The sequence below is a fragment of the Macrobrachium rosenbergii genome, chromosome 3, assembly GCF_040412425.1.
Source record: "Macrobrachium rosenbergii isolate ZJJX-2024 chromosome 3, ASM4041242v1, whole genome shotgun sequence".
Lineage (NCBI taxonomy): Eukaryota > Metazoa > Arthropoda > Malacostraca > Decapoda > Palaemonidae > Macrobrachium > Macrobrachium rosenbergii.
This window is the reverse complement of record NC_089743.1, coordinates 63,189,614-63,214,613: the sequence shown is the minus strand read 5'-3', so window position 1 is coordinate 63,214,613 and position 25,000 is coordinate 63,189,614. Positions and strand designations below refer to the sequence as shown.

The 25,000-nt window shown below is 34.5% G+C and overlaps 1 protein-coding gene across 5 annotated transcripts in view; it reads left to right on the top strand.

Annotated features, from left to right (window-relative positions):
- Window positions 1-25,000, top strand: part of LOC136856463 (RING finger protein 207-like) — a 475,485-nt gene that overhangs the window by 109,226 nt on the left and 341,259 nt on the right. The window lies entirely within an intron of this gene.

The window sequence follows — 25,000 nt, the reverse complement described above, 5'->3', positions numbered from 1 at the left end:
GTCTGAATCCGCTATATGGTTAGATTTACGATGAGAGGGAAGATTCTACACATTTTAAATCATAGTATTGCATCTAACTCAGAACTTTCAGATTATTATTTGTAAAAATGTAGATAGGCTACTGTTACTTATGCATACATGTATAAATTAAGGCTTTGTAGTTATATATTCACAACATTTGGTAAACGAAAACCACTTTTGTGTATGAGATATAATGTGAGGAAACAAAATTCAAGCGAAAATACGATATTCTTAGTTTATTATGTTTTAGGGAATTTTACCAGCCGTCAATAACGCCAAGGCAAGGAAGAGACTGTGTGAAGCCACTACAGAATTATTCCGAAAGCCGCGTTTGAAAAGAATGCGCCAGCGCATTCAGACGAGGGGGACGGAAGTGCTCTTTCAGGATGAGTGATAGTCAGGGCTGTGGTAACAGCGCAGTAGGAGGCGATGAAGAAGGAATTGCTGTGTGTTCAAGGTGTGTTTGCGTCTGTGTGTGTGTGTTTGAGAGAGAGAGAGAGAGAGAGAGAGAGAGATGGAGGCGTTGCCTCAGTACAAGTCTTTATCGATCACAGGTGAAAAACAAAAGAAACTCAAAATAATAACCCGAGTTTACCGAGACCTCGAGAGGCAGAAGAACCGTTTGATGTTGACAGCGGCCTCATTATACCATCTCTTCGCGCAGCGTAAGGACATTCTTGGACGCCCCTGGATAGCTACTGGTACTGCTGTTGCTATTGTTGTTGTTGTTGTTAAGGGGAAAGAGAGAGAGAGAGAGGTTGGTATAGGATAGTAAGGAATGGTTGCTATGAGATGAGAGTCTAGAGATATTTAGAAATCTGGATGAGAGAGAGAGAGAGAGAGAGAGTGAGAGAGAGGACGACGCTTTGGTTTCCAGTCTTTCTCATTTAGTGCCGTAATTATGATCGTACGTTGGTCTTGTCGGTTGGTTGAGTGCATCTGATGTTTTTGTTTTGATGTTAGTTACTGTTTAGAGATGAGGTTCGTTCTTCAAATGGTTTACCGTTACGATAGTTGAAGATTTTTAATTTAGTTATTCAAGTCTTGTGTCATTTTGTTTGTCTGTTCAGGAAACGAAGAAGAAGGTACTGTTGTTGTCTTCTGGTATTATTCATGAGGAATAACGTATTCGCTTTCGTTAAATATACCAAGTACTTTTGGAGGTTGTAGCCAGTCCAAACACACACACACACACACACACACACACACACACATATATATATAATATATATATATATATATATATATATATATATATATATATATATATATATATATATATATATCTATAGATATAGATATATATATATATATATGTACACACATTGTTTAACAGCCAAAATTTTGGTACCTCACTTTAATTAATTGCGTGGGTTCGGATCCAGGCACAGAAGGAAAGGCTCCTTCATCTATTTTTCACCCGGATTCAGAGCTTGTTGAGATAAAAATCACTGTCGCAATGAAAATTTATCACTCACACATATATATTAATTATTTTTTTTCGTAAAATAATATGGTGGATGCTGTAACTCAGATTTTAAAAGCTGAATTGTAGATACAACCCCAGTGCAGAAAACTTCATGCACCTACACACAAGGGTTATCAGCATCATATCGAACCCCATAACACATGTCGCCATTCACCTGTATCCTGCATGCATTTTTGAGCTCTCTGGATATTAAACCCCTTCCTTTCCAGTACCTCGTCCATACCACTTTGCTTCATGTTCTAGGTCCTTCCATCCTTTTTCCTCTAAAACTTCCGAATTATACACACTTTTCTCTATTCTTTCCACATGACCAAGTCATTTCAAAACACTGATCCATTATTTCACTTCGAATTTTTACATCACATTTTACAAATATCCACAGTTCTCGACCTTTCAGTTCAGTTGTCCGTACTCCTCATAGGCAAACATTTCAGCCTTAAATTTTCAACTTTTTTCGTTTCATTTTCATTTAACATTCTCGTACACTCTTACATTCCAACGCTGGTTGCCATAAATACTCCCATTATCATTTCTCAATCTTTTATACACACACTAGTACCTCTCTTCCTTGACTTAACCTGACTCACTTCTAGTCCACTATATCTACCCCCACATTATACAAATCAACTGCTTTTATTCTTTCCATCAAGAAATAATATTCATCGCTTCATTTTCCTGATTTCCCATTTACCTTCATGATAACCTTACTCATGCTCGCATTTACTTCGGTCTGTCTCCTCTTGCTAACACTTTGAACCCCCTTTACTATTCCCGGTCGGTGCTTTATCATCAACACATGTTAGACATTCCACATTCCATTCCTAAGTAATTTTTATGCTACAACCTAAACCTTCATTTGCTGTCCTTTCTCTGGCCTTGTATGCATCACTCAGACCACACTGACAGCAAGTAGCCTTAAGGCATAACGGAGCCTTCTCTCGCATAACTACCCTTCTCTCACCCCCATTTTTTTCACCAGACTGTCAGTGCATTACTTAAGGTTCTTTGCAGTGTCCCTTCGGCCCGTGGCTGAAAACCCTTTCATTCCTTTTACTGTACCTCCGTTCGTATTTCTCTTTCTTCCATTTTACTTTCCACCCTCTCCTAACAATGATTTCATAGCGCAACTGGGAGGTTTTCCTCCTGCTACACCTTTAAAACCTTCCGACTATCAATTTCTCCTTCAGTGCTGAATGACCTCATGGGTCCCAACACTTGGCCTTGGGCCAGAAATTCTATATTCAGTGCTTTCACATTAGATAATTTTTAATCTCTCGCAATAACTTAACTTATCCTCAGATATCATAAATTTTTAACACCCTTTACTTCGCCTCTGTCATAAGCATTTTCTAGGTCCTTTTATATATATATATATATATATATATATATATATATATATATATATATATATAAATTTCTGACTCACGTCAGGATCAGACCCAGGTCTCTCAGGTGGAAAGCAAGGGCGTTACCCACTGGGCCATACAAGTCTAAAAGAAGTTGGAACCTGAGAGCAACTGCAAAAAGGAATTACCTGGGCAAGCTAACTTTGCATACCAGTTTTTCCCCAACTTCCCGACTTGTATGGCCCTGGGTAACGCCCTTGCTTTCCACCTGAGAGACCTGGGTTCGATAAGTCAGAAATTTATTTCTGTTCCACACGTGATTGTGTGTTGATGATTTCTATATATATATATATATATATATATATATATATATATATATATATATATATATATATATATATATATATATATATATATATATATACATATACATATACATATATGTATTTATATATATATATAATATATTGTGTATATAAGAAATTTTTGTGGAAAAATGACCTGAATCAATAATAGAAAACCAGATTTTATTTTACGATCAAAAATACAAATTCCAGTGCGTTCTTATGAAAAGCAAATGTATTTTAAGACGTAATGTTTTTAATAGTCTTATTCATGATTATTTATTTTTACGTTCTTTTTTGGTTTACCTCACGTAACGTCTAGTACCTTACCTTATCTTTTAAATCTTTTTGTATGACTTGAACTTTAATATTTTATAATATACTTTTCAAGTCACAGGAAAAGGGAAATAAAATAAACTTCATTTTATCCTCGTCAGTGCTTATTTCCAAAGTTTTTCGTGGGCAGGAGGTTTAGAGCAGCTCTGAGGCTTAGGATTTAGAAAATAATAGTCTATATATTTTCATTAGGAAGCTATTTGCAAGTGCAACAGTTCTTGTAACATTTACCATAACCTTTGGAATTTAACATTCAGAAATTACAACTGTTCCGTTATGGAATTCATTTTCTAGTTAATTATATGATTATTAGATACTACTTTGTGCGTTGACCGCGTGAGCAAAAAAAATAAAAAATAAATAAAGTCTCGAGTAAATTTGGGTAATTCTGATTTATTGCTTCATAGATCGTCACTTCAAGTATAAGAACAACATCACCGTATGTTCATTTAATTCTGCGGCTTAATAACTAAATACTCACTCCTAAATATTGAGTCAGTGTTATTAGAGTGTACAGTTTCTTTATTAAATTATGTCAATCGTTTTGATACCGTAGGTTTGTTATGGTGGCGACGCTAGAAATAAGATATGGATCTGTTGTTTAAAGTAGAGAGAGAGAGAGACGGCAAAGGGATTGAGCAATCTAACGACGTTTTCAACAAATTTTAAAATGTATAAAGCAGCTTTTTTGCTTAATTAAAGCAAGATTCCTGTTTGGGAGGTTCAGGAATGTTATGCCCTACGAGTGAACGTTGTTCAAAACAATGCTTCAGTATTTTTGTATTGCAGTGATATATATATATATATATATATATATATATATATATATATATATATATATATATATATATATATATATATATATATATATATATATATATATATATATATATAAGCCAATATTAATGAGTTAATTTGTTAGTGACATTAATAATGCCAGTACATACACAGTAACAACAGTAGCAATAAAGCTGACGATAGTCATACAAGGTGATAAAGGCTAAAGAGTATCGTAGTCACGTGTATTCCATACCAGTTTAAGTAAGTATCGACGTACGTCATTTTTCCTCCGCGATGGGTTTTGACTTCCCGTTTTTACTGCAGCGTATCGTGCGCTCTGATTTAATCCCTGGCCGAGGCTCGTTCACAAATTTGATTTGCATCATAAAGGTGGCCGTGTTTAGGCAAAAAAAAATATACAACTTCATTTCTTTTTTCCCCTGTGTCGAACGTGTAGTTGCGGGGCTCTTATTTAATGAGTGGCATTTGGGGCTTAAGAGTAGATCCTCTCCGTTTTATAAAGGTAATCTACAAATAGCAGGGTCGAGTGGAACTCATTTTTCTTTTGCAAGCGAGTGCTTTTTGCTCTCGCTTCAGAAATTCCGATTAAATTGCTAAGTATACTTGCACATACATATGTGTATGCGCGGGTATTTTTTGGTATTCGTAATCGATTTTCAATTGTGAGTCATGCAAAAGAAAACATTAATAATTACAGGCTATTTTGAAGGCGGCGTATGTAATATTACACCAGATTACATACAGAATAGACATTTAGAACTTCAGACATTTTACTTATAGCTTTGAACTTAATTTGTTTCTATTGATATCATTTAATTTTCAAACAGCAGAAAACCAGATACCTGGAAAGACCACTATGATAATGTTGGATAAAAATATCATAACCAGAAAGAATAACCAAATTATTACACTTTCAGCTGAGGAATAGACAACCCTTATCAGCTAAAACATTTGAGCTTGTTGCAGCTGAAGATGTCAAAAAAAAAAAAAAATATACTAGAATTTGTTCTTTGTCGAAGAAGAATGTAGAACACATTTAATCACTTCCATAATATGAATTTCTACACATTCGTGCGTCTTCTTGGAGTATTTTATCCAGATTTAAAATCCGGCATCAATTTGCAATTCGTTCCTGCAGGTAGCGGAACTGGATGTGTGTCTTTTACCACTGTGAAAAAAAAATTATAGTAACGAAAATTCGAGCTTCGCAGCCCCCATGAAGTCTTCATCTTTGTACAGATCATTTTCTTATTATTGATGATGCTTCCTGACTGTTCGTACTGGTGGTACAGTATATCTCTTCCCCCTCCCCCACCAGCTCCCCCGCTTCCCCCTCCTCCTCCTCAACAGCAGAAGAAGAAGAAGCAGCAAAGCAACCACTTTCCCAACACCTCCCTGGCGTCCGATCTTGTTTTGACCCGACGCCGGAATCCCGAAGCGGTCGTTTGGGTTTATATTTGGAAAGTGGGAAGAGGCAGCGAGCCATAGCGATGCCGCCTTGCTGCTGCTGGATAAGGGGGGCCAAAGAGTTCAGACGAGACAGAGATTCGGGAGAGAGAGAGAGAGAGAGAGAGAGAGAGAGAGAGAGAGAGAGAGAGAGAGCAATGAAAACGGTGAGCGATAATACGTTTCTCGCGCTGGTTGTCACTGGGGCTGTTGGTGGTTTTCCCTCGTCTGTTATCGAATATGTGGGCATTTTCTTGATTTCTTATCTTGGGTTTATGGCGCTTCGTGTCTGAGTGATTTGCCTCGGGATTTTATATCCCCGCCATTTAGAACAGTTGCCGTGATACGCCTTCTGGAATATCTTTTTGATTTCTGCGTTGGGAATTTTGACCCAATGTGTGATTCTCAGTGACCAGTAATAAATTTCCAGTTAATTTATTATTTACAGTATTTTTATAAATGAGCATGCTTTTCATTAATCTCAATCAACTTATTTTCGTGGAAAGCATCAAATTCCGTTTTAGTTAAGCATCAACACTTACTTTTTTTTTTCAAATATCGACGATGTCTAGAGAAAATTGCATTCTTAACCGAACGAATGCTGGTCTTTGTAATAATTCCTCGCTAAATAAACCTTCTCTGAAATAAACCTCAGGACTCCTGAGTCCAAGAGGTCAGAATAGGACACAAAGCGTCCTGATAACGGAGGCGATTTGATTAATGGGACGACATAGTGATACCTCTGTCTGCGATTGGGTTTCCATCATGACACTTAATCAGACGCGGTGTGTGTGTGTGTGTGTGTGTGTATGTATGTGTGTTTCTGTATGTGTGTTTTGGACCTGGCGGGTTATAAATCTCGCATTGGTGTATAACAACAGAGGAGCCTCCCAATGCATCAGGTATTAGGCCCTTGATTGGCATCGATGGGTTTAGGTCGAGGGTTTTGGTCTTCGATGACCTCTCTCTCTCTCTCTCTCTCTCTCTCTCTCTCTCTCTCTCTCTCTCTCTCTCATCCCCTTCCCCACCCCCATCGGGAAACGCCCGCCCCCCTCGCCAACACCTCTTCCGCCCCTACCCTCCACCTCCCACCTTCCCGTTTGCCGATGCGAAAGGAGTGAATCCATTATCATTGTTCCGCTGGCCTTTGGTGCCACGGCTGTATTACTCTCTCTTGGCGGTTTGTTTGTTAATCTGGGCTGCTCCAGGTTGCCTTTGTCTCTGTGGTTAGCGATGGGGTTAATGTTGATGGAAGCGAGGAGCGCCATTTGTATACCGACTCTGTGAGTCGTTAGCTTTTGGTCGTTTAGGGAGTCTCTCTCTCTCTCTCTCTCTCTCTCTCTCTCTCTCTCTCTCTCTCTCTCTCTCTCTCTCTCTCTCCTGCTTCGTATGTTCACAGTTTCAATAAGCATTATTGGCTGCTTTTTCTTTCTGATTTTTTTTTTTGTTACTTGTAATCAAAATCTTAATTAAAAAATAAAGTTTTCAGCTCTTCTACTATGGAAGGTGATAAAAAAAAATAAAGGTTCTGACTCTCTATCTCTGGTAGGTTGCGGTCTCTCAAGCTTTCTTGCACTGACATGAGACATTTTTTCTTTATTATTTTTATATTTAACAACAACTGTTTGGAATCCCATTGTCGGGTCTTTCAAATTTTTTAACTTTGAAATTTTATATCGCTGAAATTTTTCTGTACGGGAAATGGCCATCCTCGAAAACCGTTATAAAATATCACAGAAAAATGCTGAAAATTATGATGCGCACAAGTAGAGGACTCAGCAAATTACATAAGACTCGGCGGTCGCCATGTAATGAGGATCTTTCCTCATTTTCTGCCCACTTTTTCCTTCCACGCTCCTATCACACAGCGAAAGCCGGGCTGTTAGCCATTTGTAAGTGTCATAAGCTCCTCGGGTAATGTGTACATTTAACCATAAACATTTTGGGGGGATTTTCAATTTACATTTGAGGCCGCTGTTCTCAGAGAGTACTTTCTTGCTATGATATAACGGGATGAATATTTTCTCTCTTTGTTTCTTTGAAGAACTTCGTTAGTAAAGTATTTATGTCGGTTTCATGCGATCGTACATACATGGAAGCACGTAGGAAAATTTCTGTTGTGCTTACCTCTCTCTCTCTCTCTCTCTCTCTCTCTCTCTCTCTCTCTCTCTCTCTCTCTCTCTCTCTCTCTCTCTCTTGCAGAGTATTTCATGCGAATAAGGATCTCAGTTTCATATTTTTCTGAAAGACGCAAACCTTAAATCTTTATCTTCAATCGACTTGAATGGTCATATTGCATCGAAATTGCAAGTATGGTGAAACTGATCATGAATTGTTTGACAAAAGCCTCCTGTTAAATGTTCATTAATTCTACTCTTAAGTCCCAGGGGGAATATTTTTCAATCACCGAAATCAGAACGAAAGTTAAAATATAATTATTTCGACTTCATTCTGCTTTTAGTCATATAATCAAAAGAAAGCCATATAATCAAAAGAAAGCCACTCTGTTTCTAAGGCTTCCTGATATCAAGTATTTTCCGGTTCTGTATAGGCTGTTAATTCATTGAGAGTGATGAAAAAAAAGGCCGGGTTGTCTTACTTCCCCAAGACACCCTCTGTTGGTATGAGTGTAGGTGGCTTTAGCCCTTGGGAAATCATGGAAGACGAGCAAGGAGCTGTCTTTCTCCCTCTCGCTTTCTCTCTCTTTTTCTTTCTCTTTGTTTCCTCCCGTTCTCTGAGAAACCCGGATGTGTATAGTGATCATTGTGTGGTGTCCGTAAGGTATTTTTCATGTCTATAATCTCGTTAATATCGTGTCATGATTGTGATCTTGGGTATTGTGTCTTACCCCCGTTTTGATAATTTTTTTTATGATAAATTTCAGAAATATTACGTCACATAAATAATTGGCAAGATATTTCGTCATCAGTATGACATCATAAATGTTGACTGATAATCTACATATGTATTGCGTCATCTGTATACAGTAGGCATTGCGCAATTTTTGTGATGTCATTCATGGTTTCATGCCTGTAATAGATATTTCGTCATATTTAATCACAGTGATATTGCGTGGACTCTTGAATGGATAAAATATGTTATAAATCTGTATTTAAAGTCTTTACGGAAACGAAGATTTGTAATTCCGCTAATATGCGCAGAGACGCTTTACTAAGGGGCCCTCGTGCGAAGATAATTTGCATCGTCGCAAATGGAAGAGAATTTTTGTCGTCTGCAACAATGATATTACTTAGCATTGCCGAAGCAATGCTGATAACGTTAACGCTCTCGTCGCTGTTAAGCTTCACATCTCCTTAGGGAGCGAGGGAAAAAGTAACGAGAACAGTGCGAAGATATCTACCAAAGTTTCTGCGGAAATTATTCGCCATTTTTATCGGTTGTCACTTTCATTTTAATAAGGCTGGCAATGTTGAAAGTGCCTGTAGATTCCTTAGTCCGTGCAAATTAGCATTCATGGGGATATATCTGTGACTGAGGGGATTTTAAATTGTTCATTTTTTAGATATGTGCATTAGTGACAGAGGTAGTGCTTTGGAACTTTTCTTCCTACATCACCAGCCCTGTGTACATTATTTCAGCTTTCACTCTTCGGATTGTCGAAGTCATGGAAGGACAGAGTATGGAAGAATCGAGTATTTTAAGAAAAAAAAATTATAACTTGTAGACTTATAATAATAACTAGAAATCTGGACATTTTTTTATTTTAATCTTTGTAGATAGGCTTCACCTCTTTTATAAACGTTATTTAGAGAGAAAATTTGAATAGTGTGTCAAACTTCATACTTTGTCGGTAAAAAAAATTGTTCTTGGGAAAATCTATTATAACATATTACCCAAAGTTAGCCTTCCTTGGGGAAATTTTTCAATATCTTTGAAGTGCTGACTAATGAGACGACAGGCGCTCTGTGGCTTAGTGGATTATAGTGTTGTTATAATGACGTCTCTCATTGGTCAGAGGTTCAGTACCACAAGGAGGAAGTGTATCCTCCCAAAAGGAATAAGAATATCTGCCTGTCATTTTTTTTTCTCTCAAAAATGAGACTAAGGGCAGGAGAGTGAACGGAAAACGTAATAATTAAGAAGAAAACCTTACCAAAAAGAAAGAAAATGAGATTTGAACGAAATATTTCATTTCAAAGTATATTTGGTATATGTAAAGTGAATAAAAAAGATATATAAACATCTCAATAAAAACAATATAATGTAAAGTTAGAGAAAATCATATGACAATGCACGTAAATATATAAAAAGGAAAGATATAATTACACTTTTGTAGTGCATTTGTTTGAAATATACTGTAGTGACATTCAATGAAACACACTAAATGAACGAGGCAATTTGTTCCTGGTTATTTAGAAGAGAGAGGAAAAGCAAGAGACCGGAATTTATTTGCATGGTATAAATATTTGTTGATTTTTTTTTTTCAACTTTAACGGAATCTAATCATACTTAAGTACACAGAGGTTTTTTGCCTTGAGTACTGATATACATGAAATGGATACATTTTAGCTTCTCGATTTATATCATTAGAGTCGCTAATATCTTGTTTGCATCAATGTGAAAAGCAAAAATGTTAGGGTAATTAATGTATAACTTATTACAAGTATACGCTATTTCTTAATTCACGTAATGTAGAGATTTTAATTACTTTATGTATTTTGTATCATGGTGCTTTTCAGAAACCTCTCGTAACTTTTGATCCAGTGGAAAAAAAATCCTAATTATCATAATTAAACAATTTGTTATTTTTTATTTTTGTTGTAATTTTCGCCTACAAGAGTATAGTTTTAATTTTTGTGATTCAATGGAACAAAACCTTAATTATCATAATTTAACAGTTTTCTTGTTATATTTTTTGGTTTTGTTTTGTTTTAATTATCCCCTACAAGAAACTAGTTTTAATATTTATGACCCAATGGAAAACATTCTTAGTTATCGTAATTTAAGTTTTCTTCGTTATATTTTATTTTCATATTACTTTTCACCTTCAAGAAACTAGTTTTAATATTTATGATCCAATGAAACAGAATCCTAATTATCATAATTTGACAGATTTCTTTGTTATGTTTTATTTTAGTTTAAATGTTCACCGGAAATAGATTAGATTCAATAGTTAAGATACAATGAAATAAAATCCTTATTATCATGAATGAACAGTTTTCTTTTTTTAAATTTTGTTTTAGTTTTAATCTTCACCTAAAAGAAACTTGTTTTGATATTTATAATATACTGAAACAGAATCCTAATGATCATAATAACGGTTTTATATGTCATTTTATATTTTAATTTTAACGTTCACAAACAAGAAACTAGTTTTATATTTATGATCCAGTGAAACGAAATCTTAATTATCATAAAATAACAGTTTTCTTTCTTATGTATTATTTTTGTCTCAGTTTTCGCCTACAAAAAACTACTTTTAATATTCGTGTTCCACTAAAAAAAAACTCACAATTACCTTGACTAAAGTCTCCTTTTTTATATTCTATTTTGTTTCAATTTTCACAAAAACAGAAATTAGTTTTGATATTTAATATTTTCGTTTCTTATATTTTAGTTTTAATTTTCACCAAAGAAAAACTAGTTTTAATATCAGCGCTTCCGTTTATTTGCGCTGCGAATGTCATTGAAAGTAACAACCGCAGTTGTGTGTGTTTTACACATTGATGCGGTCTGCGTTAGTTATTGACAAATACACAGACTGGCCCAGATGATGGATTTTCACCGAATTTACGAGGACCGGATTGTTCGATTATGCGATTAACTTTATTTATCGCCTCACGCTCCATCAAGCTGAAAATCACATTTTAAAACCTGACTCCGACTTTTTGAATAATTGGCTTTTTAACAGATTTATTGAAATGGTTCGTATACAAATAAAAAAACCGGTTTGAATTTAAATATTAAAACTAGGATTCACCTTTATTCGCGTCACTTTTTATAGCTTGACGAAGGGATTTTCATTTTGTTTTTGTTTACTTTGTCTAGCTAAGAGAGAGAGAGAGAGAGGAGAGAGGGTTTCCTGCATGAATCTGTGAACTAGATATAAATTTTTTTATCGTTTTTTTAATTTTTATTTCTTTGTATTCCTTATTAGTTTTGCGCTCAGACACACTAAACACTCCGCTCATCGATGTGTGTGTATGTTGCATATATGATCTTCGAGTAGAAATAATTATAAGCGTCTTACGTTTAATTTGTCATTAATATGAGGGAAAGATCAAACTTTTCCAATAAAACCAAGTTTGTTGGACTCTGTCACAAAGAGGAAAATTATCTCGACTATCGTGTAATCTTCAGTTATCCTAGCTTCGATTATCTTATAGTCTCCAATACTTAATGCCTTATATTGTTATTGTAGGAACATATATATATATATATATATATATATATATATATATATATATATATATATATATATATATATATATATATATATATTATGTATATATATATATGTGTACATCTATATACATATATATATATATATATTTTTTTCATGGAGTCATGTGCTGATCTTTGTTACCAGTAAAGTTGTTACTGATGTTATGTCAGTGAAGAATAATACATATATATATTATATATATATATATATATATATATATATATATATATATATATATATATATATATATATATATATATATAACAGCCTCGTTTTGCGACTGAAAAATGGAAAACTGTCATTCCCCTTTTGCGTGTGGATCTGCTTATTGCTAAATGTTAATTCCAAGAGCTTTCAGCTCAACAAATATTAACATTTTCCTTGTAAGTCCCCGTAGAATTTCCTTTCAGGCAATCTTTCCTTAGCTTGGTTGACACGATAAGAAAAAAAAATCATCTCGACTGCTTGACAGAGAGCAGAAGGCATTGATGGCTTGTGTAAAAATTTCTCATACGACATTGATGACTAATGTGGTTTATGTATATAAGTAAGAAAACGCTACCATATTTTATAGCTGCTGGATGAGAATTGTCATTTACAGTCTGTCTATGGATTTGTGGTAGCCGTTTATGGTTATGAACAAACTGAATAGCCCTCGAAAGATTAGGAAAATATTAGGCTAGGTCAAATGTTAAGGCGGTAACAAAAAAGGTAAAGATGTGTAATTGGTTATCCTTCAGGTAATGTTCCTGCTATCGGTTGCATTCATGTATATGCGTATCTGTCATTCAACCCCCATAATTGATTGATTTATTGCCGTAAATTCGTCACAACCAGGTGACAGTTTGAATTTCACATAATTTAAGCTCGCATGTGCGTCATCACTGTAACGAACGTACGCAGCTTCGACTGTACATAAACATTAGTAGTGATATTTGGTACTTGGTACATGATTTGGCAACAACTTGCTAAACGATGGAGGAAAACGCGTATCGAAAAATACAAAAAAGAAAAAAAGAACATTCTATATTTAGGGTAAAAATCCAACATGAAAAGTAATGAGAATAACTCCTTGAATCCTCTGACAGTACCAAAGAGAATGACCGACCTTTGTTGTTCTATTTACTGGAGACATCTTTTCCTTCTTATCGCTGAGAGTAAACGGTGAAAAATGGCTGGTTCCGTTTCCTTTGCCTTTCAGAAAAAAAAACTCTCTGCCTAATGCGGATATTAAGACACTCTTAACATGGCGATGCCAGATGCGCGATGCAGCAACTCTTGTTACGGGCTCGTCCGAAATGGGAGACAAAGGCGACATTACTTAGTTTTACTATGCAAAATCGAGCTCCAATATTTATTGGAAATGCGGCCTGAACTGGCAAAAATTAATTTTGTACACACACTGCACATCCATTTATCGACATGCGTGGACGTGTACACTCTTACAGATTACAAAATAAATTTAATATATCATATTCTACATAATTCAATACTGGTGCTGAAGAGGCCAAGCGTTTCACAGCTGTTCGAGAGAAAGAAAAAAGGAGTCCCGAGTCGGGTCTCTCATGTTTAATAATCTGACCCCCCGGCCGATTTCGGTCGAGGCTGTCGTAAAGGGCAGGAGGAGATGCTGCTGTTGCTGCGTGCATCTGGCACCCCCCGCAGGGGTAAGAGTATCCTAATATCCGCATCACGGAAGGATTTTTCTTGAGAGAGAAAGGCAACAGGAACAGGGAATTTTTCGTCGCTTGCTGGAAGAGGAGAGGCCGCACAGGGAATGAATGACACGGCATGTCGTCAGCATTTTGTGGAACAACAAGTTCTCCTTAGTGTGTCAGGCTGCCGACGTCAGTTTGGCAGTATTACAGAAGATACTTATACATTGCTATGTTCGTATGCATACATACGTACATACGATATTCACACACACACACACACACACACACACACACACACACACACATATATATATATATATATATATATATATATATATATATATATATATATATATATATATATAAGAATATGTTTGTAGACATTTATTTATCAGATGCATAATAATCAATGTGATAAAATATGCACACAAATATTGAATTACTGGCATACATACATGCATGTGTGTTTATTGTTATTCATTTAGCATAGACATAATTATGGATGAGCACACATTCGTAGCTTCAGGGGCCAATCTTTATATAAAATAAGGAAACTATTGTATACATATGGATCGATAGATAGATAGATAGATAGATAGATAGATAGATAGATAGATAGATAAGAGATCCTCACGTGAAAATAAAAGGGGATACCAAGACTTTCAAGTACCTGAAGATTACTTTCGAATAAAGTTGAAAGTCTTGGTATGTACCTTAGTTTATTTTCACATGATCTCTTGCATACTTCATCCAAGGGACCATTCTGGAAGTACAATATATATATATATATATATATATATATATATATATATATATATATATATATATATATTATGTATATATATATATATATATATATTATATATATATATATATATATATTATATATATATATGTATATATATATATATATATATATATATATATATATATATATATATATATATATATATATATATATATATATATATTGTACTTGCAGAATGGTCACATTGACCATTCTAGAAGTACAGTAGTATATATATGTATATATATATATATATATATATATATATATATATATATATATATATATATATATATATATATATATATATATGTATGTATTTATGTATACATAAGAGGTAAAGTATGCGTAGGTTTTGTGCATGATTTCATATCGTAAGCATAAAACGACGTTGTGGTTTATATCTCAAACTCAATATCATTCCCCCCCCTCCGCAACTGGAACGGACGTAACGCCCTGAATCACAGAAAGATTCGGCCGTCGATATCACAAGCGTGGTATCGGCGACCGGTTTATGTGGTGTGATGAAGGCTGGGCAGGCGAAAATTGCCTCCGTAAATGAGAATTGCTGGGTCAGATAAACCCGCGGGGATGGGTATGGGAATGTCGATATTTCGTCCTGGACATTGGTATATTTGGTGTTTGCTTAATTTCATTTTTATCCTCATCTTGAAAAAACTGAAATTAAGTAAACAATAAATATAACAATGTCCAGGATGAAGTATCGATATTCCCATACTCATTTTTATCCTCATCTTGAACCCCGTAGGGGGTTAGTGCCGTCAGTGCACGTCACACGCTGTGCATTACTTAAGGTTCTTTGCAGCGTGCCTTCGGTCCCCTAGCTGCAACCCCTTTGATTCCTTGTACTGTACCTCCTTTCGTGTTCTTTCTTCCATCTTACTTTCCACCTCTTCTAACAATTGTTTCATAATGCAACTGCGATGTTTTCCTCCTGTTACACCTTTCAGATCTTTCGACTATCAATTTTCCTTTCAGCGCTGAATGACCTCATAGGTCCCAACTCTTGGTCTTCGGCTTAAATTGTGTATTCTATTCTCATCTTGAACTCTTTGATCATCTGAGTTTCTAAGAAACCTTAGACGCGATTGTGGCATGGTCGTATTTTTCTTTTCTCAGATTTATAATCACATTTCTTCTCTACAATGATGATCGAGTTTACGATTAACAGTTCGTTAACCAGTATACTAATATGGAAAAAGAAAAAAAAACTAATTTTAAATGTTTATGGTAAACATTGTGGTTCTTGGCATTTGTCAGGCGTACGGCTGGGGAAGGGTGTCTCATGGAATCTGATGTTCGTAATACCGTTTTTGGGAGAAAAGGGAAGAAATACTCTGGTTTTACCAAGGTAAAATGTAATGTTGGTACATAAATATATATATATATATATATATATATATATATATATATATATATATATATATATAATATATATATATATATATATTGTGCATTCTATTTATATGTATATTATATATTATATATATATATATATATATATATATATATATATATATATATATATATATATATATACATATACATATTGATGCATAATAAAAAATCACTGCGTAAATATAACTGTAGAGAGAGAGAGAGAGAGAGAATAATATATGAAGAAGAATATTATGTGTACATTAATCCTAGATATCCTTATACTATCAGAATGGGCTAGTAGGCGAATGCCAAATTTCACTAACCGACCTCCGGCAGAACTATCCGATCTGATTTAGATTGTCGAGAATCGAATTCGCAACTGGATCCACTCGCTTTCGTTTGGAACGAGAAGGGAGAAAACTAGAAGAAGAGCAAGAGAAAGCGAGTAATGAAGGAACGGGTGGTCGACAAGTCACAGGAAATATTGAACTCTTCAAGGACTCCATAACGCTGGAGTATAGTTTATGAGTTTTTCAAGGTACCTGTTGTGCAGGTCTCTCGTGAACTTCAAGTGGAGAGGAAAGTTTTGTTGAAGATGAATCCCATATATTCGGGAGCTATTCCTGTCCAGAGATAACGGGCAGTTTGTGCAAGATTATCAATAAAGTCCTATCGTTGGTTAATCTCTCGGGAGTCAAAAATTCTGCAGTTTTGTCATCGATAATATGAACTAGATTTGGTTTTGAAGCAACCTGAAGACATTAGTTTCATGTGAAAATTTAGAACATTTTCTGTCTTACTGCATATGATAGAAAAGTAAAGTTTAACAGGTTTCCGTATGTTCTTTTTTGCATATAACTATATTTTATGTCATGAAAAGTATGACAGCTTCCCTAATACATTTTTTTGGGCCATGATTGCAATATGAGTTAACGTACCTAAATCCACTTTAGGTTGAAAGGCTTCCGGGTTTCAATAGAAATTTTGTCTTCCTCTTGATAAGTCAGTATTAATACCTTTGGGCACTCATCACCGTTGTCAAAGGTTATGTCACGTCAAAGACACCTCAGACGTACGCGAGATTGAAACAGTCTGTGTCTTGAAGAATGAAGTAAAGGAAACCATCTGTAATTGTCTTTCGTTTGCCAAATCTTGGTCTGTTACACCACTATAGGAGTTGGCTTTTAGGTTTTGGCCATTCAGTAAGTTTGAGAACGCGCGTTTTAATTATTTTAGTAATCTCATACCTGTTAATTTCATTGAAATTGCCACCGAAAGTGGAACACTGCTAAGGAAAGTTTTACACCTCAGATATCAGTGACATATTCCAGCAAGTTTGTTCAGCGTTAGATTTCATTCCAAATAGGTTTCGAGGTAAATATAGTAAAACATGTACACAACCCCTTTTTCCCATGATAAAACTTTTGATTAGCTACTCTTTATTTTATAAGAGAAACGAATGGGGGAGGGTAGAAAGTAAAATGGTAAATATTTACTTATACATTAAACGGCTGAGTTGAAAAATTATATAAATAAACTTATTATCACTAGGGAATGTATATCATATTTAAAAAATGGTGAATCACTGTCGACCTTACAATGTATGCCACTTACATTGACAGTTGAATCGTGCAGTAAAGAGCATTCACTGTTTATTATTAAAGAACAATGTTGAGATGCTTGCAAGAGTGGGCTTTACTAATAAAGTACATGCATTCAGCCTGAATATCACTGCAATCGCGGAATTCTCATCCTTAGAACGCTATACGATTTCTCTATAATCAGTTCTTCCAAGTGCTTGTGCATGTGTGTGTGTGTATTCCATTAGTTCCTATGTAGTCAGAGTTGCACACAAAATAAGTATAAAAAGGAAACTGAATATATGGAGATTTTTGTCACGACCTCTCTAATATACAATATATATATATATATATATATATATATATATATATATATATATATATATATATATATATATATATATATATAAAATGTATGTAATTGTCTGTCACATACATACCTACATACATAAAGCAACGGGTAATAAAGTGAGATCCGTATGATCAAAAGAAATGTGAAATACTCAGCACCGTCTCTCTCTCTCTCTCTCTCTCTCTCTCTCTCTCTCTCTCTCTCTCTCTCTCTCTCTCTCTCTCTCTATCTCTCTCTCTGAGGGAGCAAATGCAACCTCGATCCAGGTCACCATTTCCATGGCGGTTAAATTCATCCACCCTTAACTGAAGGTCGCTCGAGCGAATGCTTTGGACTCTGAACTATATCTTCCAGGTGGCTATACTTTATTAGATGGCTACGGCCATTCCTGTCACATTATTTTCAGTTTTTATGATTCCTTCTTTTTATTGATACGATTACATGATGTAGATGATGTAAGATGCGCATATGGCTGAATAATGCAGTGAATATGTTTAAAGTGATTCGGTTATTTTTGGGGTTTTTCTCGTGAGTGAAATGTGTAGTTATTAATTATCCTACATGTAGTATAATAACAAATAATGGTAGGGAAATCGATTGGCGTTATTAATTGGGAATATACACCCACAAGATAAAAGAAAAGTTGTTGAATATTGTGAAAAACTCGTGACCGAAGGAGTGGGGATCCTCTGTCGTTAAGTGACACAGTGTCAGTCTCCCTATTTCCAGCTCCCCCTACCCCCACCCTTTACCCAACCCACAAAGACCAACCCCGACCCCCACCCCACCAGGCCCTACCTCCACTCCTCCTCCTCCTCCTCCTCCTACTCCTCCTAGTAGCAGTTTTCGGCAGGAGTACCACCCGGAGAAAATGGTTTCTGCGGCCGGAGAGTTGTTTTGTTCTGGCCAATTCATGGCGCCGTAAACGACTTCAGTTACGGTGATGTGAAATCGCGAAATCCATATTGCGTCTCTTAAGGGTTCCACTTCGGTGGGACCCAACTCCCGAAAACGCTGACGGCGATATGGCCGTGTTATTGCAAAACCCCAGAGTATTGAATTGTCTGGAGAATAAATTGTTATGTGTTTGTAGGTGTCACATGTTTTCTGTGCGTGGGGATGCGAGTATGTGTGTGTGTGCGTATATATATATATATATAATATATATATATATATATATTATATATATTACATAAATACATATATATACATATATTTATATATATACAGATATATATGCATATATAATATATATATAAATATACATATATATAATTATATATATAATATATATATATATATATATATATATATATATATATATATATATATATATATATATATATACATATGTATTATATATTATATATATATTTGTAGGTGTAACAGAAACTGTTGTGAATTGTTATAATTTATAAATTCAAAGAAAAAATTGCCCAAATAGATCTATTTGCGCAGTCCTCATTTGTAAATAAAAAGGGGGGTTTTAGTGCTTAAAATATGTTATTTAAGATTTTAATGAAGAATTATTCGGTCATTGCATTATGATACTAATGTTGTATTAGAGATGACTCTAGACTGCCACATGTTTATTAATAATTTCCTTGGTTTTAAGAAAGTTTAGTACTGCTATTTCGAATACCATCCCACCCTCACGCGCCTTCCATCCTCGTCCAATATTATTAGTAACCCGAATAAGTATTTTGCTTTACATTGTAAGAAAACATCTTCGAAATTGTGATTTTAATGTATTATGGGTATTTCTCTCTCTCTCTCTCTCTCTCTCTCTCTCTCTCTCTCTCTCTCTCTCTCTCTCTCTCTCTCTCTCTCTCAACACAACACACCCAAACACACATTCACTATATATATATATATATATATATATATATATATATATATATATATATATATATATATATATATATATATATATATATATATATATAATGTGTGTGTGTGTGTGTGTGTGTGTGTGTGTGTGTGTGTGTGTGTTGGAGAACGTGAAATTTGCATAAAATCTGAATCACAATCATTGATGCCTTGAAAGTTTGTTCTATTTAATGGAAACGTATAATAATGCGAAAGGCTTTGTCACCGCAAGATTTTTTGGATGCTATCATTATTTAAAGGCAAAGCCAGCTTATGGTTTTTTCCATTTATTATTAGATCCGCTTAATGAATGACAGAACAGCAGTGAAGCAAAACCTTTCTTTAGTGTCTGTGAATCTTTTGTTAAGTCTGTAGAGGAATGGCAGAGCATCAATTTGTAAGTATTGGCAAATTTTTCCTTAACAACAAATTCATATAATGTAAAATCCGAGGGGCTTTCTTGTTGGTCCGCCCCCGGGTCTCGTGGCTAGGTAGGGGATCGGGAAGGTATGGGAGACATGACAAATCCACCCTCCTCCTGCAAGCCTGTTTGTCCGGCCCGGGTGGGGGCGGGGTAGGTATGGAATCAGGATGGTAGGGAGACATGATGGGCAGTGCTGGGTTCCACCGCAGTGTATCGCGTGCAATCAAGCTCGTATGTACATAAAGCGCAACTGGTTTGCATGATTATTGTGGTGTGTCCTAGTTATTCTGCAAGTTAGTTAAGATGTGAAAACATGGTTATATCATTGCCTAAGACTTGTTAAAAGAGGAAGCATTTGTAGGTTGTGAAATGAAAAAAAAAAAAATTGCGGAACACACTATCAGTTTAGTTAAAGAATAGGAATTACAGAACCTGTTGAGATGGAATAGTTAATCAGTGCACAGGTAAGAATGTAAATAAGAAGACACAGAAAAGAAATGCGATTGAATGAGAATACCATCATTTGTAAATCAGTGTGCATATTGCACGAACAGGAAAAAAACAAATTTTGGCAAAGCAGGAAAAAAAATTGGAAGTTGATGACTTGCCGTGATCGAAATAGGTGGAGTAAGTAGGTTCTTCAAGATGATTAGTAAGAGATGGGAAGTTCACGAAAATAGTCCTGTAAATGTGCGCAGCATTTTTCCATCTAAAGAAAATGGAAGAAGATAGACCCCCTAAATTGGTATTTTTGTCAGATGTTTTACAGATGAGGAAAACTAGATTTCTGTTTCTATATATATACCTGTATATTTATACATACATATATATATATATATATATATATATATATATATATATATATATATATATATACACACATATACGTACATGCGTAAATAAATATATGTATGGACGTATATACAGTATATATATTTACATATATATATTATAAATATATGTATTTATATATACATATAGTTATAATATATACATATATATATGTGTGTGTGTGTGTATGTGTGTGGGTGTGTATGTATGTACGAAAGGTCTCGCTTAACGCTTAGTCATAAATGCTTGCAGAGATATGAAACGGGTCGTGCTGGACGGGTGCACAAATTTTAATGATAAATATTAGCGTTGGGATAGCATTTAATTTTGGTTTTCTGATCTGCTTTGGTGTTTCCTAATTCACTCTGTACATATTTAGTCTCTTTTATTGGTTACAGTCGGATCATTGCGTGATTTCAGCATATAATTCTTCCGCCAGTACATAATTGCCCTCGACAGTGAGTGGCTTCTTACAAAAATAGCCGACAGTTATTCTCGCATTCATTCTGTGATTGCTCTTCTTCAAACATTATATATATAAACATATATATATATATATATATATATATATATATATATATATATATATATATATATATATATATATTATATATATATATATATATATTATATATATATATATATGTATATATATACATAAATATATATATATATATATATATATATATATATATATATATATATATATATATATATATATATGTATATATATATGTTTGCACACACACACACATATATATATATATATATATATATATATATATATATATATATATATATATATATATATATAATAAAGATAGACAATATGTATTACCATAATAATCAAAACTGGAAGGTAATAAATAAGAGGAAGATTTCAATATCTAATTACAATATTTTATAAAAATATGATAACGCATAAAATCCATCATATGATTGACATTCCGGATAAACGCTGTTTGCTTTCATAAACGGACCACTTATTTGCTTTGATTTTCGTGTTGCTTGCATATCTAATCAACTGATGGGTAATTGGGAGGTTACACTAATTAGCCCAGTGATTGATTAGGATATATTAGATTCAATCTGGATATAATGCAATTGATGTGATTGCGTGATTGGCGTGCGGTTTGCCATTGTAAAGCATGTCAGCTCCGGGGGAAGAGCATTCTCCCCCCTCTCTCTCTCTCTCTCTCTCTCTCTCTCTCTCTCTCTCTCTCTCTCTCTCTCTCTCTCTCTCTCTCTCTCCCCGATGGTAGGATTTTGGATGTGATTGTTTGTTAATGCATTAAAAAAGTTTAACATGTATACGTATATACATATATTTTAATTATACATATATATATATGTATATATATATATATATATATATATATATATATATATATATATATATATATATATATATATATATATATATAGTGTATGTGTGTCTGTGTTATTTCGTACATTTAATTGTTACAGCCCATTATTGTGCCATTGTCAGTAATCACCTACCGTATCCTCCACATTTTTTCTCTCGCTTTTAAGCCCAACAATTGCAATTTTATCGGAACCTTTTAACCCGTTTATTTGCCTTTTATGTCCTTCTTACCCGGTATTGCTCCAAATGTATTTACTCTTTTCACTGGTCAGTAAAAGTACAAATAAATCTTAACGGAATTTTAGCAAAAGTTTGTATTTTACTTCATAGAAGGTCGAAGTTGTAAATGTTATTATGCGATAGAGAGCAAGTGATAATATGCTTGGTCAAAACGATAATTCATTGTATAAATGGATGAACGCCATCATATGTTGCAAATTTGATCAATTTAAGCAAATTAATCAAGTTTATCTGCAGTTTTGCATAGTGATCAGTGTGTGCTTAGTGTTTTTATTATAAAAATTCTGTGGGATAATATTTATAAATATTCGTTTGTAATTATGCATATCAATCAAATTTATCACATTTACCATAACATTTACGCTTTATACGTACCCTCGAGAATAATCCGTTATCAGTACTTTACCTCCATTGAGTGTTACTACACACGGTTTTCGCGTCTAAGCACGTCTCGTGCTGTCAATTCGTCCGCCTGTTCTCAACAACAGCAGAGCCCTCAAATTCTGTCACCAGACAGCTCAGGCGCCTCTTTCGAGTTATTTATTTTGCACTGACACAAATCTACTTTTTCAGGGTTCTTTCAAGTACATCAGTTTCTGTGTACGAGTGTACAGTATATGTGTGTGTTAGTGTGGCTGTGTTCAGTGCTGTAAGTGCGTGTAACGATTTATGTTTGCCCAACATACATTTATAAATAAATTTCTTGCTCTGGACATTTTCCTTCACAGTTAAAAGAAAAAACTTGTAACAATTACAAACCCCATGTACGCTGTTGTGTGATTATAAGCTGTCCAAATCCTTTTAATCCAGTTTGGTCTATTCATATTCCGGATAATCTCTCTTGAAGGCTCCTGATGAATACTATGATTCAGGCCCTGACAGGGCCAAAATAAAAAAGTTCGAATAAGTTCACGAGTGAATCCAATTCAACTTTTCATCTATTTTTGTTTACACTTCCATTTACCTTTGCGGGGTGGGTATCGATGTTTAGTTGGAGGAGTTTGGGTGAGAACTGAAAGAGGAAGTTCTTCATTTAAGTTATATTTGACATATTTTATCATCTCTTTCCATTTACCCCGGGCGGAGGGGGTGGTATTATCTAGATTTTCTCATGGATAGTAAAATGCAATAGAATTATTTGAAGTGGAAGTCTCTTGTCACAGAATACAATTATATATATCATATTATACTAAAAAGTTATTCATAGTTGTTTTCATATGTGAATCTAAATTTATATGAAATGTTTAGTGAATTTATTATCGAAACACCTTGCTTTACATTGTTTAAGTGTTGTTGTCTAAAACAATGTGAATATCTTTTTAGTCTCTAATACTGAGATAATACACAGTTTTCGGTGATATGTCTAGTATCAATATTTACTGACGAATTAACAGCCGTTGTCTCTGCCCTAGATTTAGTTTTTCTAAGTAGTGACTAATTTGGTCATATACTCAGACTCTAGAAGCACCTTAGAAGCTATTAAAAAATTTAATAGCTTTCATCCATTAATTAAAAAGTTCAGGAGTGGCTTTTTCGTATATATTGTCGGCGTAAATCAGTCTCTTTCTGTTGGGTCCCTTCTCACGTGGGGATTCGCGGAAACGAGATGGCAGACAGGGAAGCGAAAGCTGCTAGTATTTTATCAGAAACCTCTTTCAGAAAAGTGCCTCATACAGACCTAAAAGGTCCCATTAGATCCTATGTTTTAAGTAAATGGCAAGAAAGGTGGACTTCTCCTCTTCTTGCCAGTAATAAGAAATATAGAAATGTTAGGGATAATATACTACCGTGGTCTTCGTCATTCCAACTTGACAGACAAACAGGGGTTATTTTAACTGGATTAGGATTGGGCCATCAGTTTATTTTAGAAGGAAGCAGTCCTCCAGAGTGTGCTTACTGTGACGAGACACTAACAGTGGAGCACATTCTGGTGGTCTGCCCCAGATATTTTAAGCAAAGAGAAAGATATTTCCAGGGTAAATCCCTCTCAGATATTTTGGGAGATGAAGCAGATATTTCTGCTATCATCTCTTTTTTAAAGTGTGTTTTATTACACCACGTAGAATTTTAATGACATTAAATTTTTTTATGTATACATCACATCATTCATTAAACTTCATACCTTTATTTATTGGTCACATCACGTCATTTTATTTATTAATCATTTCCTTCATGAATTCATAACCTAAACATAATGTATTTTCTCTTCATTACGGCGCTGAATGGCCTTCTTGGCCCCAGTGCCTGGGCTTTTGCCCTGAATATCATACATCCATCCATTCAACATATGTGGATCAAATGTA